We start from the raw sequence: 15,807 nt of genomic DNA, 5'->3' as shown, positions 1-15,807 counted from the left end.
AACTGTAAAAGAACAAACAAAACAAAACAAAACAAAAAAAACCAAACCCTGTCCTTACCAATATTTTGTCTTAAAAAATGTAGCTTTTTAAAAATAAAAATCATGTTATTTATGTTAACATGTAATGGTTACATTGTGTTTATTTATTTATTTATTTTTTCCTAAACACAGGCCACTCATTGTGTTTATTTCTACATGCCTTAGCAAACAAATATTTTAAACATCTCTCAGTTTTAATTTCCAATAGGTATATATCAATAGATATGATACAAGGAAGGAAAATGTCTTTGAAGTTATCAGTCCTGTTCAATAAAAGAGCATTAGTCTTTTCATTATTGTTTGCACTTCTCCAGTCAGTGCAATGGGGTAACTTACCCTGTAAGATAAGATACTTTAGTGGCTTTATCATTTCTGGCTTGAAAAGCTGTAAAACACTATGTCTGCCTTTCAAAGAGCTCATCATGCCTACACTTAAATATTCTATTCTGTTGTCTTGAAACACTGAATGATTAGACTCAAAAGGATGCAGATACTTAACAGGCACCATAATCCTATTTGAAAATATTTGGTTACACATGGCACAATAGGGTAAATTACTAACATTTCTAAAGCCAAGAGAACAAGAATGTTTGTCATATTTCTGTTTCTTATTTATAGTTTTTTCCAGTTTCTTTGGCATAGATTCCTCCTTTTCATGAGTCAGTGAATTCTCTGATACATCTGTTTCATCTCTCTTTAGCATCTTTAGACTTAGACGGTGCACCTGTAGGTTGAGAAAGCAAATCTTTCAGTCTTCTTCAAGCCAATGGGCAGTAAATACGAGACAAATAATTTATGTGTTTGTTTCTTTTATTTTGAATAAAATACGTAATTCTAAAATAAGTTTTAGGTAACATAATAATTCAGAAACTTTTTCAAAAATCTTTTAAGTATTATTGCAAAATCTGACAAGTTGCATTATTTCTTGTTGGTTTTTGCATAGCCACAAAGAAAACTTTGAGATTTTAAAGTGATGATTTACAGGATGATAAATGTCATTACAGAGGAATAGTAAATAAGAAATAGTGAGACAACAGCAAAACACAGTAAAAGCACAGAGAATGAAGAGTTAATCCTCAAAATGCATATATTTATTCTCTAAACTTACTACATTTGAATATTCTAAAAACACATGAATATACAAGCTCATCTTCTAATAACTATCAAATGATGATTTAATTACATGTTGTATGGCTTTAGAAAACTCCACTCTTTATTTGTGAAAGAATGAAAGTGAAAATGGCCAACAGACCTTACTAATATAAAAATAATTTTGGACTGGCAGACTCTTGGAAAGGATGTTGGGGACATTCAGGGGTATCAGAACAGATTTTAAAATAATCAGGGCTCCAGATGACCTTTAGAATTACATTTATCAAATTTAAAAAGTTAATACCATTTGGAGTTTGGTTGGGATGACCTTAATGGTGTAGTTTTATTTGCAAAGAATTGATATCTTAAATTTCTTTTTTGTCTTTTAGCAAAGTGGCATAATTTTTTATATGATACTTTTCATGTCTTGGTAAGTGCCTTAACAGGTATTTCACATTTTTGTTGAATCCCAAGCCTCCTCTATACTTTTAATTTTTAAAATAACTTCTCCTTTGGTGAGTTTATTCACTCCAACAGCTTCAATTAAAAAATTATATTTGTATTACTCCAAAATCTGTATCTCCAAACCAAAACATTTCCTGAGCTTTCCACACATATATACAACTCTGTTTAATGTTGTCATTATAATTAAGAAACCCAATATTACAGAACAGAACACACTAATCTCAGGTAAACCAGAAGACTTCCTTTAGGAAAAAAAAAAAAAAAAATCCATTGGTTTCCATGGCAACTTGACCACCACTAAGGGCCCCACGTGAAATTCTCCACTTCCTACAGGATAAAGTGAAGACCCTCACTGTGGCACTAGTAAGCCTCTTCTCCAGCTCCTCACCCAGATAGCCAAAGTCCCAGCATGTCAGACTGCTAGGACCCTGGGAGCAGGCCAGTGTGTCCTTCCATGTTTTTTCCCTTCTGCTCAAATGCCATCCACTCCTCAAATCTTTCCTTCGTTTCCCCCAAGACCCACACAAAGTTAGATGTCATTGTTTTGGAGGTGCCATGTCACTTTGAACACACCTCTGTTCTAACACACATTTCATTGCATTATTCTTAGTTTATATTAGGTTGGAGCAAACTACAACCAATACATCTGTCCACATCCCTAGGCTGCAAGCTCTTTGAGGCCATGTCGAGTGTTGTTTTTCTCTAATGATCCTTACTTCCTGGCACAGGACCTGGAACATACCTAGGCCTGTGACAGATGCTTGTTGAAGTGAATTAACAGACCAACAGCATTTCGAATGCTGAGCTTGCAAACTTAACCTGGAAAGTGACAGAAAAGATCACAAACATTAATGTAAAAAATGGCCTTTGGTGTCCGGGGGAATAAGCTTGGGAAGTTACTAAAGGGCAAATAGTTTACAACCAGTTGTTTTATTGAATGTCTCATGCAGTTTAATTTGGATTGATTGCAACTTTGGAAAACCTGGAACCAAGGTAGGCTTCGGGAAAACACAGCTCATAATGGATGCAGCTAATGACCATTTTCAGGTAATTGGGTCACGCCTGAGCAGCCCTGTCCTCAGCCTGGCCTGCCGCAAAAGCTGCCAATGGAGTAGCCCACCTATCGTGTTTGCCTTTTTAAACTATCAACAAGGGACCTCCAAGCAATCGGACTTTAACCACCAATTAATCTCTCTGGATGATGTTTGTGGAGCACTTAGTGAGTTCCCATAAATGAGCTCCCCATGGCCTGACTTGCCATAGTGGTTGGAAAGTGCCTGCAGGCTGGAAGCCTGGACGTACTGCTCGCAGGATGGTCGGAGGGCCTTGGGGCTCTCCCAGCTGGGGCCTGCAGTAGCACTACAGGAAGTTCTTTAAAAATTCAGCAAGCCACTATGAAGCAATCTGTGGACTAAAGCCCCTCAAAATGGGCAAACCTTGTCCCAGACCTCCTTGCTGACTTTCCTCTAGGATCAGGCCTGTTATGTACCAATAGGAAACCCCCACACCTTCCCTCGTGAAAAAGAAATACAGCCTGGAGGTTGAGTACATGAGTGCTGAGGTCGTCTAGCTCCACATTTGAGTCCAGGCTTTACCATTTAGTAGCCATATGACATTTAGCTTTCTCATCTGCAAAATGGGGAAAATAATAGCTCTTATCCCATAGAGTTGCTGTGGCGATTAAGTGAGTTAATTTGGCAAAGAATTAAACCCAGTGCTGATGCATAATAAATACTCAATTAAATGTTAGTCATGATCAATAATGGTGAGCAGGCAGCCCAGTGGGTCAGGGAGAGACCAGCCAGCCATTCTGACCCACAGGGGCACGTCCCTTTTTTCTCCAGTAGCATCTGCCACAATCTATTGCAGCTGGTGAATGGTCTGGGTTTGGAATCCTCTTTGGGGAAAAGCAAAGTGCAAAAGGACACAATGTGTCCTCATGGTAGGAACTTTCCTTTAAGTGCAGGCACGTGGGGAATGAGGACAGAATCCACGGAGCTCCCCACAGAACACTTCCTGTGCGTGGAATGTGCGTCGTGCTGTGCTGGGCACTGAGAAGGTAAATGCTGTCTACTCTGCACTGCAGCTCGGTGGCTTTCTCAGTGCCTAAAACAGGACAATAAGAGAACAATCTTCCTCTCTCCTTCCCTTCCTAGGTAGGGAGCTCCTTGAGGGCAGGGATTCTTTGTTTGGTGAAAGCTGTTTTTTTTGAAACGGAGTCTAGTTCTGTTGCCAGGCTGGAGTGCAGTGGTGCAATCTCGGCTCACTGCAACCTTCACATCCCAGATTTAAGCGATTCTCCTGCCTCAGCCTCCCGAGTAGCTAGGACTACAGACGTGCGCCACCACGCCCAGCTAATTCTTGTATTTTTAGTAGCAACGGGGTTTCACCGGGTTGGCCAGGATGGTCTCAATCTCTTGACCTCGTGATCCACCCGCCTCAGCCTCCCAAAGTGCTGGGATTACAGGCGTGAGCCACCACACCTGGCCTAGTGTAAGCTTTTTATTGTTAGGTAACATACATGGAGAACAGTGGACAGATCATAAGTGTGCAGCCTTATGAATTTTCACAAAGCAAACATACCTGTGTAATCAGTACCCAGATCATGAGAAAGACCAATCAGCTGCCAAAGAGGACTGCCACCCCATGTCATGCCCTAGTCATTAACTTCCCCAAAAGGTAGTCTCCATTATATTTTATCCATCTTTTAAAAACTTTCAACTGAGTGTAACATTGGCAGTGAATAAAGGATGCTCAGTGAAAGCTTGTGGCTGGAAGGGAGGGTGGGACAGAGATGTACAGGGGCTCAGCTCAACTCTGCTCCTTATGCAGCCTCATATCCATCTGCACCATGTGCTAAAGGAAGCTACAATGCCCCCTCTCATCCCTAGCCCCAGTTTTGAAATGTTCTCTTTCCGTGTTCCCTACACATGGATCTGTCCTGATTTTGCCCTCTCAATAGTGAATCTTCTATTCCTATTCTCTTCTTCCCTCTGTCTTGGTGTTATTGGAATGCTCTAAGTCTTTCTCTAAAGTATCTACTAGATTTTCTCATGCCTATGAACTGGAATTAGAAAATGTAATTCATTTCAATATTTTGGACATTCAGCAGTTTGCCCACTATGGCTCTAGGAAGATGACATATTCATTAGCAACATTACCTGTTTTCAAGGAGCTTGTACCATAATTGGGAAGAAAACACAGAAAATTAAATAGTGCAGGGAGGGTGGGAGGAGGGAGAGGAGCAGAAAAGATAACTATTGGGTACTGGGCTTAATACCTGGGAGAGGAAATAATCTGTACAACAAACCTCCATGACACATGTTTATCTATGTAACAAACCTTCACATGTACCCTGAAACCTAAAATAAAAGTTAAAAAATAAATAGCAATATGGTGCAAGTGAAAAGTACACTACATACATGACTAGAAGGTAAGAAAGAGTTAGAAGACAGTGATCTGTCGATGATACAAACACCACAGAGAAGTGTTATCACATCTTTTATCACTAATCTATAATATTCAAAGCAAGAACAAACATTTGGTATGGTTTTGAATTGAAGAAAGATAGAAGTACTGAAATCAAGAGGACTCACCTCATTTCCAGCAAAAAGAGAACAATAACAACAACAAAATCTTCACCTAGGAGCAAGACTGGGAAATTTAAAAATATCATGTATTAAAAAAGGTTTCAGAAATTTTGAAGAGTTGACATGAGTCACTTGCAAAAAGAAAAATAAGAATTAAATCATATTCCCCACAAATGAAAATGGTTGTTAGGAGTCCTTGGAACTAGGTTCTCAATGTTTTGAGGAAAATTGATTTTGAACTTTAAATTTTATACCCACTGAAACTATCATCCAAAAGAGGAGGTAAAATAAAAACAATCTCAGGTATTCAAATAGTGGGAAATGTTATCTCCTGTGCACTATTTCTGAAGAAGTTATTTAAGACTGTGTTCCAGCAAAATGAGCAAAAAGCTAAAGAAAAGGATGATGTGAGACATAAGAAATAATATAAAGCAACCTGTGAATGTGAAGAAAATAAATCCCAGGATAATGGTTGTACTGCAGGCTGAGGAAACAATTTTTTTCTAGTCAGAATTAAGTGGGCTCCAGAACTATGCCTCCAAAAACGAGAAAAGAAAAGAATTCAATCAATATATAGAAAAAAACTGTTAGGAAAAACACAGATATATTTTTTCAAGAAGGAAAAAATTATATTTTCAGGAAAAACAAAATATACAAGAAATCTGTGGCCTTACCACAAAGCAGCTCCTTGAGGCCTTCATCTCAAACAGGGTAAATGCTGGTCTTTACAATGTTGACAAGGCCCCATTTGAGCTGGCCTCTCACTCTCTTTCTGACGTCTTCTCCTACTTCTCTTCTGCTACTTTACATTGCTCCGGCCAGAATGGCCACCTTGCTTCAGAATCTGCTGCAACAACTTAGTCAAGGTCATGCTTCCACTTGGCAGCCTTTAGGCAATGATGGAACACGGCATGGGGACTCAGGCCTGGCCATTTCTGCCCCATACAGGGCTCCTATGGGCAATCTTCTGCAGAGCTCCCCATTGGATGGGCAGAGGTTTTGTGTGCCCTGCATGGCAGTTGGAGGCTTTCTTTCTCCAGCTCTGCTTCTTTCACTGGTCTTACTTCTCCTCCACCCCCCAGTAAATATCTGCTTCTTGGTGGAACTGAAACGACACAGCCCAGCTACACATGGATGCGCTATTTTAGGTATAAACCATCATAAGCCCATGTGGTGCACTCACATCATCATTTCTCATTGAAAATATTTGGTCAGTGCTGATTGGACATTCATGAGGTAGCTCTACCTCTGTGTCACCTTGGGAGAAAATAGTCTCTTAATGGGGGAAGGAAGGACGGTTTTGGGCACCGGTACATCACCTTTGGGAAGAAAAAAGAAGAGACACTTTGAGAACAGGAAGGTTTTCCATTCTTTTCTTAGTTATTATTTTTAATCTGTTAACTTAAAGAGAAGCAGGGGTCATCTATTATGTATGCACAACACATCCTGGTTTACAAACTATGTCCACATCTACATCTTCCTGATTCCCCTATCAACCCCATGATTTTAACTCACATTTCACTGACAAGAAAACTGAAGTTCACACAGGTATGCCATCTGCAGAAATTCCAGAGTTAGTGAGGGTGGAAGCAGGGCTTGCAGATCCATGATTTCATCTGGGTCTCACAGAGACTTGAATGCAATTAAAGTAATTTTTTTTAAGAAAAAAAATTTTTAAGTAGTTATAGGTTCATGGAAAAATTGAGAAGGGCATGAGATATCCTATATGCTCTATCCCTGCATGCACAACCTCCCTCATTAACAACATCCCCCACCAGAGTGGTACATTTGTTACAATTGATGAACCCACATTGACACATCCTAGTCATTCAAAGTTCATAGTTTATATTAGAGTTCACTTTTGGTGATGTAAATTCTATGGGTTTGGATAAACATATAATGACATGTATTCATTATTGTATTATACAGAGTAGTCTCACTGCCCTAAAACTCCTCTGTGCTCCACCTAGTCATCCCTCCTCTGCCCCAACCCATGGCAATTGCTGATCTTTTTTTTTATTTTTTGAAATGTAGTCTCACCCTGTCTCCCAGGCTGGAGTGCAGTGGTACAATCTCTGCTCATTGCAATGTCCGCCTTCCGGGTTCAAGCATTTCTCTTGCCTTAGCCTCCTGAGTAGCTGGGACTACAGGTGTGCGCCATCACACCCAGCTAATTTTTGTGTTTTTAGTACAGACAGAGTTTCACCATGTTGGCCAGGCTGGCTTCAGGTGATCTGTCTGCCTCAGCCTCCCAAAGTGCTGGGATTATAGGCATGAGCCATGGCGTCTGGCCTGATCTTTTTATTGTCTCCATAGTTTTGTCTTTTTCAGAAGGTCGGCTAGTTGGAAACTTATAGTATGTATCAGACTGGCTTTTTTCACTTAGTAATATGCCTTTAAATTTCTTCCATGTGTCTTTTTCCTGGCTTTTCATGGCTTGGTAGCTCATTTCTTTTTAGCACTGAGTAATAATCAATTGTCTGGATGTACCAAAGTTTATCCATTCACCTATAAAGGACATCATGGTTGCCTCCAAGTTTTGGTAGTTATTAATAAAGCTGCTATAGATATCCATATGCAGTCTTTGTGTGGCCCTAAGCTTTCCAGTTAGGGAATTTTTAATCACCCATGCTTCATAAAGGACAGCATGTGGCTCAGAGATGTTCAGGGACCTGTGCCAGGTGGCATAGCTCAGACTCCCCACAAAGACCTAGTGTCTATTCTGGTATGTGGTCCTGCCATTCAGATAGTGATGCTGTCAGTTCTTGCACTGACAAATAGTAATTAATTAGCAATAATCAGAGTGAGGGGCTGATAGTTTGGAGAAAAACAGAAGCCATTAAAGAGTAGATTCAGCACCGTCACTGACTTTGTTTCATAATGTTTATTTTCCATTCATATGGCACTCAGCATGCCTCATATATTTTTAATGAGAACATTCTATTAAAGCCAATGGAATTGATTTTTAAGGAAGCATTAGGACCAGCAAAACGTGCCTCCCGTGCAGTATTGACTAAGATCCATTATCCTACCACATTCATTCTGACCTTATCATCAGCTGACAAAGAGAAATAGGACATTAGTGTGTTTACAAAAACCTGTATCTGAGAATGGGCAAAGGCTGGAGCCCACTGTGGCTATGAGCATGTGCCTCTCCTGAATGGCCTTGCATAAAGAGCCGGCCACAGAGTTGGTCTGTGCATGGGCAGAGTGAGGCATTCGAGGAGTCCCTTGGCCTACACATGCTCCTCCTCTGTACTCTCTAGGCCCAGTGTCTTACCAGCTGCAAGTCATCAATGGCCCTCAGAGCCCAAAGCAGAGTGCTATGAACAGGCTCCGGCTCCAGATACTCTTTGTGCCTCAATTTCCTCCCCTGTGAAATAGGGATCATTATCATACTTAACTCATATAGTTTTTTGGGGAGGACTAAATTAGTTAATATATGTGAAACATTTAGAGTGGCACATGGCATGTAATTTGAGCTACAGAAGTGTTAGCTTTTATTACTATTGTTGTTGTTTTTACGTCTACAAGAAGGAAAGCATCATTAAATCTATCAGAAGCAAGGTACAGATTCTCCATGTGGTTCCTTAGGTGACGATGAAGAGATTATACACAGATTATCTTCAGGAATAGAAGTTGATGATAAGATAGAGAAAATTTCCTCACCAGGAATCTGTGGACTGCCTCTGTTTGTTCAGGAGTATGACTGATAACTTTAGGTTGTAAAGGGTGTGACCCAAGGGTCAATAACTTTAAGTCTCAAAATGCCGTTGCTAGCTACCTTTTATGTTTGCTGGGTCTTTCACCTGTGGGGACTATCAAGCCTTTGAGCCTTTATGGGTTTGGATGTATAAGTCTTGGGCAGAGCTAAGTTGTCTTGGATATGAAAGCATGAGGAATTTGAGGTTCTGATAATAGTCAGGTGTCAGCAAGTTGGTGTTTGATGGTAGGCTGAGGTGAAAGACAGATATCAAAGTAATCACCACTAAACAAAGACAGTGATAAGGCCAAGGAAGGATGTGACAGAACACTTAATGTGGAATTCTGAGTGGCTTGGAGCAGGACTCAGGACGTTGGTTCCTTCCTCTGTCCTTCCCAAGAGCTCTTCAGGTGAACTGCAAAATTCATGGAGAGGTAAATATTGGTCTTAAAGAGCAATCGAAGACATGCAAATGAAAATAATCACAAACAGTACTATACTATTAAAACAGTAAAAATAATGGCATCATTGTGATAAAATAATTTCTCCAATATTGCTCATGTCAGGGTTATCTTGCAATCCTTTGGGTAAATAATTGACAATCTATATTAAGGTTATAAAGCATGTATATCCTTGAATGTTAATCCTTCTTCTGGGAATTTACCCCAAGGAAATAGTTTAGAAGAAAAAAATTCTCAGTTATGGAAGATGTTAAATGTTGATTGCAGAATTAACTTTAATATGAAATAAAGGAACAGACCAAATCTTGGAAAAATGGTCACATAAAGAATTTTATAACCACTCTATGGAGACCTAGGTGGTTATTACAATGGTAATTTTTAAAGCAAAATAGAAAATGCTTATGATATAAAATTGACTATGAAAAAACAGGACAATGATATTTACAGATGGTCCCTGAATTACAGTGGTTCAACTTTATAATTTTTTGACTTTAGGATGGCGTGAAAGTGATACTCCTTCAGTAGAAATATATTACACTTATTTCATGACAATGGGCAGTGGCAGCAAGCTGTAGCTCCCAGATAGCTATGCAATTTTCATTTATGATATTTTTCAACTTATGGATGTTCATCACAATACAACCCATTGAAAGTCGAGGAGTGTCTATATACCTTAATAAGCATGTAAGCTATGCTTGCATGTAGACAGGGATTAGATAAGAATACAAATAAATGAAGCAAGCTGATGTGCTGAAGGGTGAAATCGTGTCTCTGAATACTTCAATTTTTCAAATCCTTTATTCTTGTTAAAGTACCATAGATATTCTATTTCCTTTCTCGGCAAGGAGATGGGAAAAGGTAGGAGGCCCAGGCACTGTGGGGCTCTTGGCTAGGAGTGAGATTAGGCAAAAATTCCTGGAGGTGGAATGAGAGGCATCTGGGTTCTGCAGGGTGGGTCAGGTTGGTTGCAAGGAGAGGGTAACTCTGCAGGGCAAGTTTAGGAATCTAGACAAGATGCAGCACAACAGATAAGATTCTCGAAGAGAAATGGTTGGGGTCTTTTGAGGGCACTCATCTTTGGGGAGAGAACCAAGCAGGACAAAAAGTCAGAGAGGACTCCACGGTGGTAAGTTCTGTGATTATCCCATATTGGCTTTTCAGGAGGCTGGTAACCTGTTTAGCGGCTTTATCAAGGTGGAAGTTGAATTCCCCTAATAACCCTTTTGTTTGAGTCCTTCCCAGCTGTATAGATACTAGAGTTGCTCATGACATTGCTAAGAGCCAGGAATCCCTGTACCATATACTCTGATTCCTAGTTCTGGGCTGCTAGAGTAGATCACCAGAAAAAGTGGATGGTACATTGTCCATGCAAAGGGCGAGGTATAAATGTGGGGACTATTTGGCAGAGGCAACTGGAGTCAAAGGTTACTGGGCTGATGATGCCTATGATACAGCAAGAGTATTTGGGAAAAGGCACAAAAGGATATAAGAGAAGCAAAGGGATGCAGGGGCTTATATCTTTTCTGATTCTTGTTCACATGTCCAGAGGAGAGCAGCTGCCATGTTGCCCAAATAACGTGACCCTTACTTCCTTCCCTCTTTCCATCTCTTATCTGGGGTAGTGCTTGCCTGTAGAGCAGTGGTTCTCAATTAGGAGTAATTTATCCCCCAGGGACATTTGGCAATCTCTGGAGACATTTTTTGGTTGTCACAAGCAGAAGGGGGTGCCATAGGCATTATCTAGTGGGTAGAGGCCAGGGATGCTGCTAAACATCCTACTATGCGTAGGACAGGACTGCACAACAAAGAATTATTCAGCCCAGAATGTCAATAGTGCCCAGGTTGAGAAACCTTGCTTTAGATCCAGACTTCTTACTGGAATGCTCTACACCTTGGCCAAGAGGAAATAAAGATAATGATGATGATGATGATGATGATGATGATGGTGGTGGTGGTGGTGGTGTCCCATACTTACAAAGCATTCACAATTATTTATGCACTTTTGCATACATTAATTCATCAGCTCCTTTCAATCCATTGAGGTGGGTAGGAATTATGATTCCTATTACTCCTTTTTTTGAAGTAAGGAAGTCTGAGTTGGGAGAGGGCAGTAATTTGTCCAAGGTCACACAGCTAGCATTAGGCAGAGATGAGGATAGAAGCATTTGTGTCTCATGACTTCTAACTGTATGCTTTCTCCCACTGCACTTTGTTGAACTCTGTGGACAGAAAAAGAGAGAAAGGCTAAATGATGCTCTTAGACTCTGAATCTGTCCAGGGCTTTACAATTAGTGGTGGAGCCAGAATTCCTCATTCCCAAACTAACAGAAACAAATACACCTAAGAAAGAATGAAAGGGTATGTGGTATTATAACTGAGGCCATTGTGGTGTTGAGAATTTAGCTGTGTATCTAATTCTTCCAGGCATTTTAGATCAAGTAGAAATCCATGTGCAAAGGGCAACACTCATTAACTTTTTATCTCCAGCAGTAGATACTCCACTGTAACTATTGATAGCTGAAAGTTTTATAGATCTTCCCCTGGGGCTAAGTACGAAGTAAGTGTAAACTTGTTTGGTATTTTCATTATTTGCCAAACAAAAAAAAAAAGCCCCAGAAAATAAAAAGCCTCAACTGCATCCCAAGCGTGTAGGGTGGAACTGATATTCACTAGTTTTCATGAAGCCCTGCATCCCCAACCAATGTTACCCCCAAGACACCAAGTATGACACCAGCAGCCTCCTTAACCAAGGACAATGTTGTCCCTTTCTTTAAGAGTATCACAGACAAAGGTTGGAAACCCAGTTGATTAATTATTTGCTGGAATATAAAGTTGGCATTGTAAAATTTGCAGCTATAAAATAATCAAGAATGGCACTTAAATGGCTGCCCAAATGGCCAAGTTACACCGTCCGACATTATAGAGATAGAGCATAGAGGAATCTGAGTGAGAAGTGAGAGGCAGAGCCAGGGGAGGGCTGGCTCAGTGACACTGTTAGAGAATGACCTGTGGCCCCCTGGGTGAGTAACGTTCCTCTGAGCACCGTAAATTTGTGTATTCAATGGGGGTTGGGTTGTGCTATGAGTAACAGATATTTTAATAGGAACACTTTCACCTGGAAGACATCAAAATGCTGCTTCTTGTATTACTGTGAATGGGTACTACACTTCCATAAAAGGTGAGGTCCAGGATGGGAGAAAGCTCTGGGGCTCCACCCACGTCAGGAACACCTAGAAATAGACTCAAAGGCTGCTGGGAACACCCTTGAGGTTTGTCCTGTCTGCTTCGCCTGGTTCCGTCAGAACTACTTGTCCCACATGGCCGGAAACTCCTGCACCTCACATCTCAGAACTTTGCCACCAGAGAGGGGCTGATTCTTCTTAACCAGATCCACTGAGAAAAACCAAAGGGGTAGACCCTAATTAGTCACATGAGTCCCATGCCCTAGCACTAGGTACTAGGATAAGCTGTTCTCTCCGGAAGTTTGGAACAAAAAACCAAACTTATAGCAGTTACTGTTCCAAGTACTCATATTTACTCACTGAATCCTCGTCACAGCATTATGAGGTACCCCATGAGATCGTCAGTCTTACAATCAGCTCTATTCTAGGGATGAGAAAACCGAGGCACAGAGAGATAAAGGGACTTGCTCAAAAGCACATAGCTAGTGAATTGTGGAGCTGAGATTAGGGAGGTTAAGCCCCACTGGAGGCAAAGTTCTGAGATGTGAGATGCAGGAGACTCTGACTGTGTGGGCCAAGTGCTTCTGAGAGAACAAAGCCATCCAACATTACAGAGAGATAACACAGAGAAATCTGAGTGAGAAGTGGAAGGCCTGGGGAGGGCTGGCTCAGTGACACTGTTAGGGAATGACCTATGGTGCCCTGGGTGAGTAGGGCTCCTCTGAGCACTGTGGATGAGGGTACTCCATCATGGTTGGGTCATGCTATGAGTAACATATCTTAATAGGGCCATTTTCACCTGGACAAAATCCAGACAATTTTGATCCGAAGTTGTGCTTTTTACCACAATTCCACACCACCTCTCACTGTATGTTAGAGGCGGGAGAAAGAAAGGCTGCCCCCAAAAAGGGGGATATTGTTCCCAGAAGAAAGGAGGAGTAGGTGAGCAGAGAAAGCAAGAGAGATCCACTACTTATTCCTCAGTCTTATTATCTGTAGAACGGGGATGGCATGGACTCCATGTCCTTGCGGTGCAGGTGAAATGAGCAAAGACGCAGGAGAGGCAGAGTGTCTGAGGGCAGCACCCACCAAAACCCATACATCCATCCTTATCCAAGCACACTCCACCTTGCACCAGCATCAGCACCTAACGCTGAGTGGTTACTGCATGGTCAGCATTTGTTTTCGTTTTATTCTCTCTGAGTGTTTGAAGTGTCCCTTTGAAAACTCTAGGAGCCTGCGCTAAAGGGAAAGGAGAGAGGGCTGTGTCCAGGCAAAACGGGAAACCATGTTCTTCGGGGGCCCATTTGAAGATGGCAGCAGGAATGGGGGAGCAGAGACCCCTAGGGAGGAGATGAGATGCAGGAGGGGCATTTGGGCCTTGGGGCTGGTTCACTGCTCCTACGTAAAAGCCCACCTTTGAACGCTGCAATCTTGGGGGCCCTGTGTTTTGCCTGAATGAGGAAGCTGGGAGCCCTCAGAAGGGCATAAAGAATTTCTTGTGGCTCTATGACTTACACTGCCTCAGTACTTGCCCTGCACTGAAGCAGGCCCCAAGGTCAGATGTGAATAGGTTTGTTTGAAGGTGAACAAGTGAAAGTGAAAAAGTGAAAGCCTGGGGTTAGGCCACACCTCAGCTCCCAGCTTCTGGGGAGAAGGGAGATTTGAACAGCTTGGAGCCCACAGGCATCCTGGAAGAACTCCCATGGCTTTCTTGATAATTGACACAGTGTGCAACTTCTGCTTATTCAGGCCGAGAGGCCTGGGAGGGTGGGAGTAGAGAGTGGGGTAAGGGTGGTGGATGGAAGGAAACTTAGTGGGAAGCAGGTGCATTACCGGTGGAGGGTGTCCAGGTTCTTGGCATCTTGAACAAAGAATTGGACAAAGTGCACATTCAAAGCAAGGAAAGAATGAAGTAACAAAAGCAGAGATTTATTGACAATGAAAGTACACTTCACTCGGTGGGATCCGCGGGAGTACATGGGCTCAAGAGCCTGGCTACACAATTTTCTGGGGTTTAAATACCCTCCAGAGGCTTCCCATTGGTTACTTGGTGTACACTCTGTCTATGTAAATGAAGTATTGGGCTGCAATCAGAAGCTGAAATGAAGCTGCAAAGGTTACACCCTATGCAAGCTCTGACTGGTTGCAGAAAGCAACCAGTCAGAAGTAGTTTCAATTTTCCATCTTCCATGCAGAAGCGGGTGGGGGCTTTTGTTAGTTAGGTGTGGAAAGTTGGAGTTTTCCTTTTGATTTAGTTCTAGTGTAGCAGGAGAAGCCGCAGACAAAACCCCTCAGACATCGAGTCAAAGAAGGAAGGGCTTTATTCGGCTGGGAGCTTCAGCAAGACTCATGTCTCCAACAACCGAGCTCCCCGAGTGAGCAATTCCTGCCCCTTTCAAGGGCTCACAACTCTAAGGGGGTCCGTGTGAAAGGGTTGTGATCGATTGAGCAAGCAGGGGGTACATGACTGGGGGCTGCACGCACCGGTAATTAGAATCAACAGAACAGGACAGAGCTTTTCACAGTGCTTTTCTATACAATGTCTGGAATCTATAGATAACATAACCGATGAGGTCAGGGGTCGATCTTTAACTACCAGGCCCAGGGTGTAGTGCCGGGCTGTCTGCCTGTGGATTTCATTTTTTGCCTTTTAGTTTTTACTTCTTCTTTCTTTGGAGGCAGAAACTGGGCATAAGACAATATGACGGGTGGTTTCCTCCCTTACTAGGAAGTCAGAGTGAATCAGCCTTAGGTTCCCTGCCTCCAGACCCTATTCTCTTGCCTCAGGTGGACTTCTGGAGCAGGGCCGCTGAAGCTCCGATTAGGCCTCTGCTTCCTCTTCCCAGTGGTTTTTTCTCTTTCTGACCTGTAGGTCCATCCTGACTTTGTCCTTTCTGGGCTTGCCATCCACAGCACATTTGTAAAGAGGAGTAAGAGTTTTAAGTAGAGTTCTACAGCCATGGCTGCTTACTGTAAGCAAAGCTGATTTATAGACTGCTTCCAAAACCCATATATCCATCCTTATCCAAGCACACTCAACCTTGCACCAACATCAGACTGCATTTCTGTGCAGACTTCACCCTACACAGGAGGCTCCAGACCCTGCATACGGGAGGGATGAAAGGTATTTTTAATTCAAGTTGTGGAAAGGAAGAAGGGAGAGAAGTTTATCATTCCTGCCAGAATTCTCTGTAAGATCAAATTCCTGCTTTAAAAAAAAAAAGAGTGGGACTCACTCCAGCTAAACAATAAATCATGAAATGGCCATGTTA

The sequence above is a fragment of the Gorilla gorilla genome, chromosome 16, assembly GCF_029281585.2.
Source record: "Gorilla gorilla gorilla isolate KB3781 chromosome 16, NHGRI_mGorGor1-v2.1_pri, whole genome shotgun sequence".
Lineage (NCBI taxonomy): Eukaryota > Metazoa > Chordata > Mammalia > Primates > Hominidae > Gorilla > Gorilla gorilla.
Note: the sequence above shows the minus strand (reverse complement) of the source record.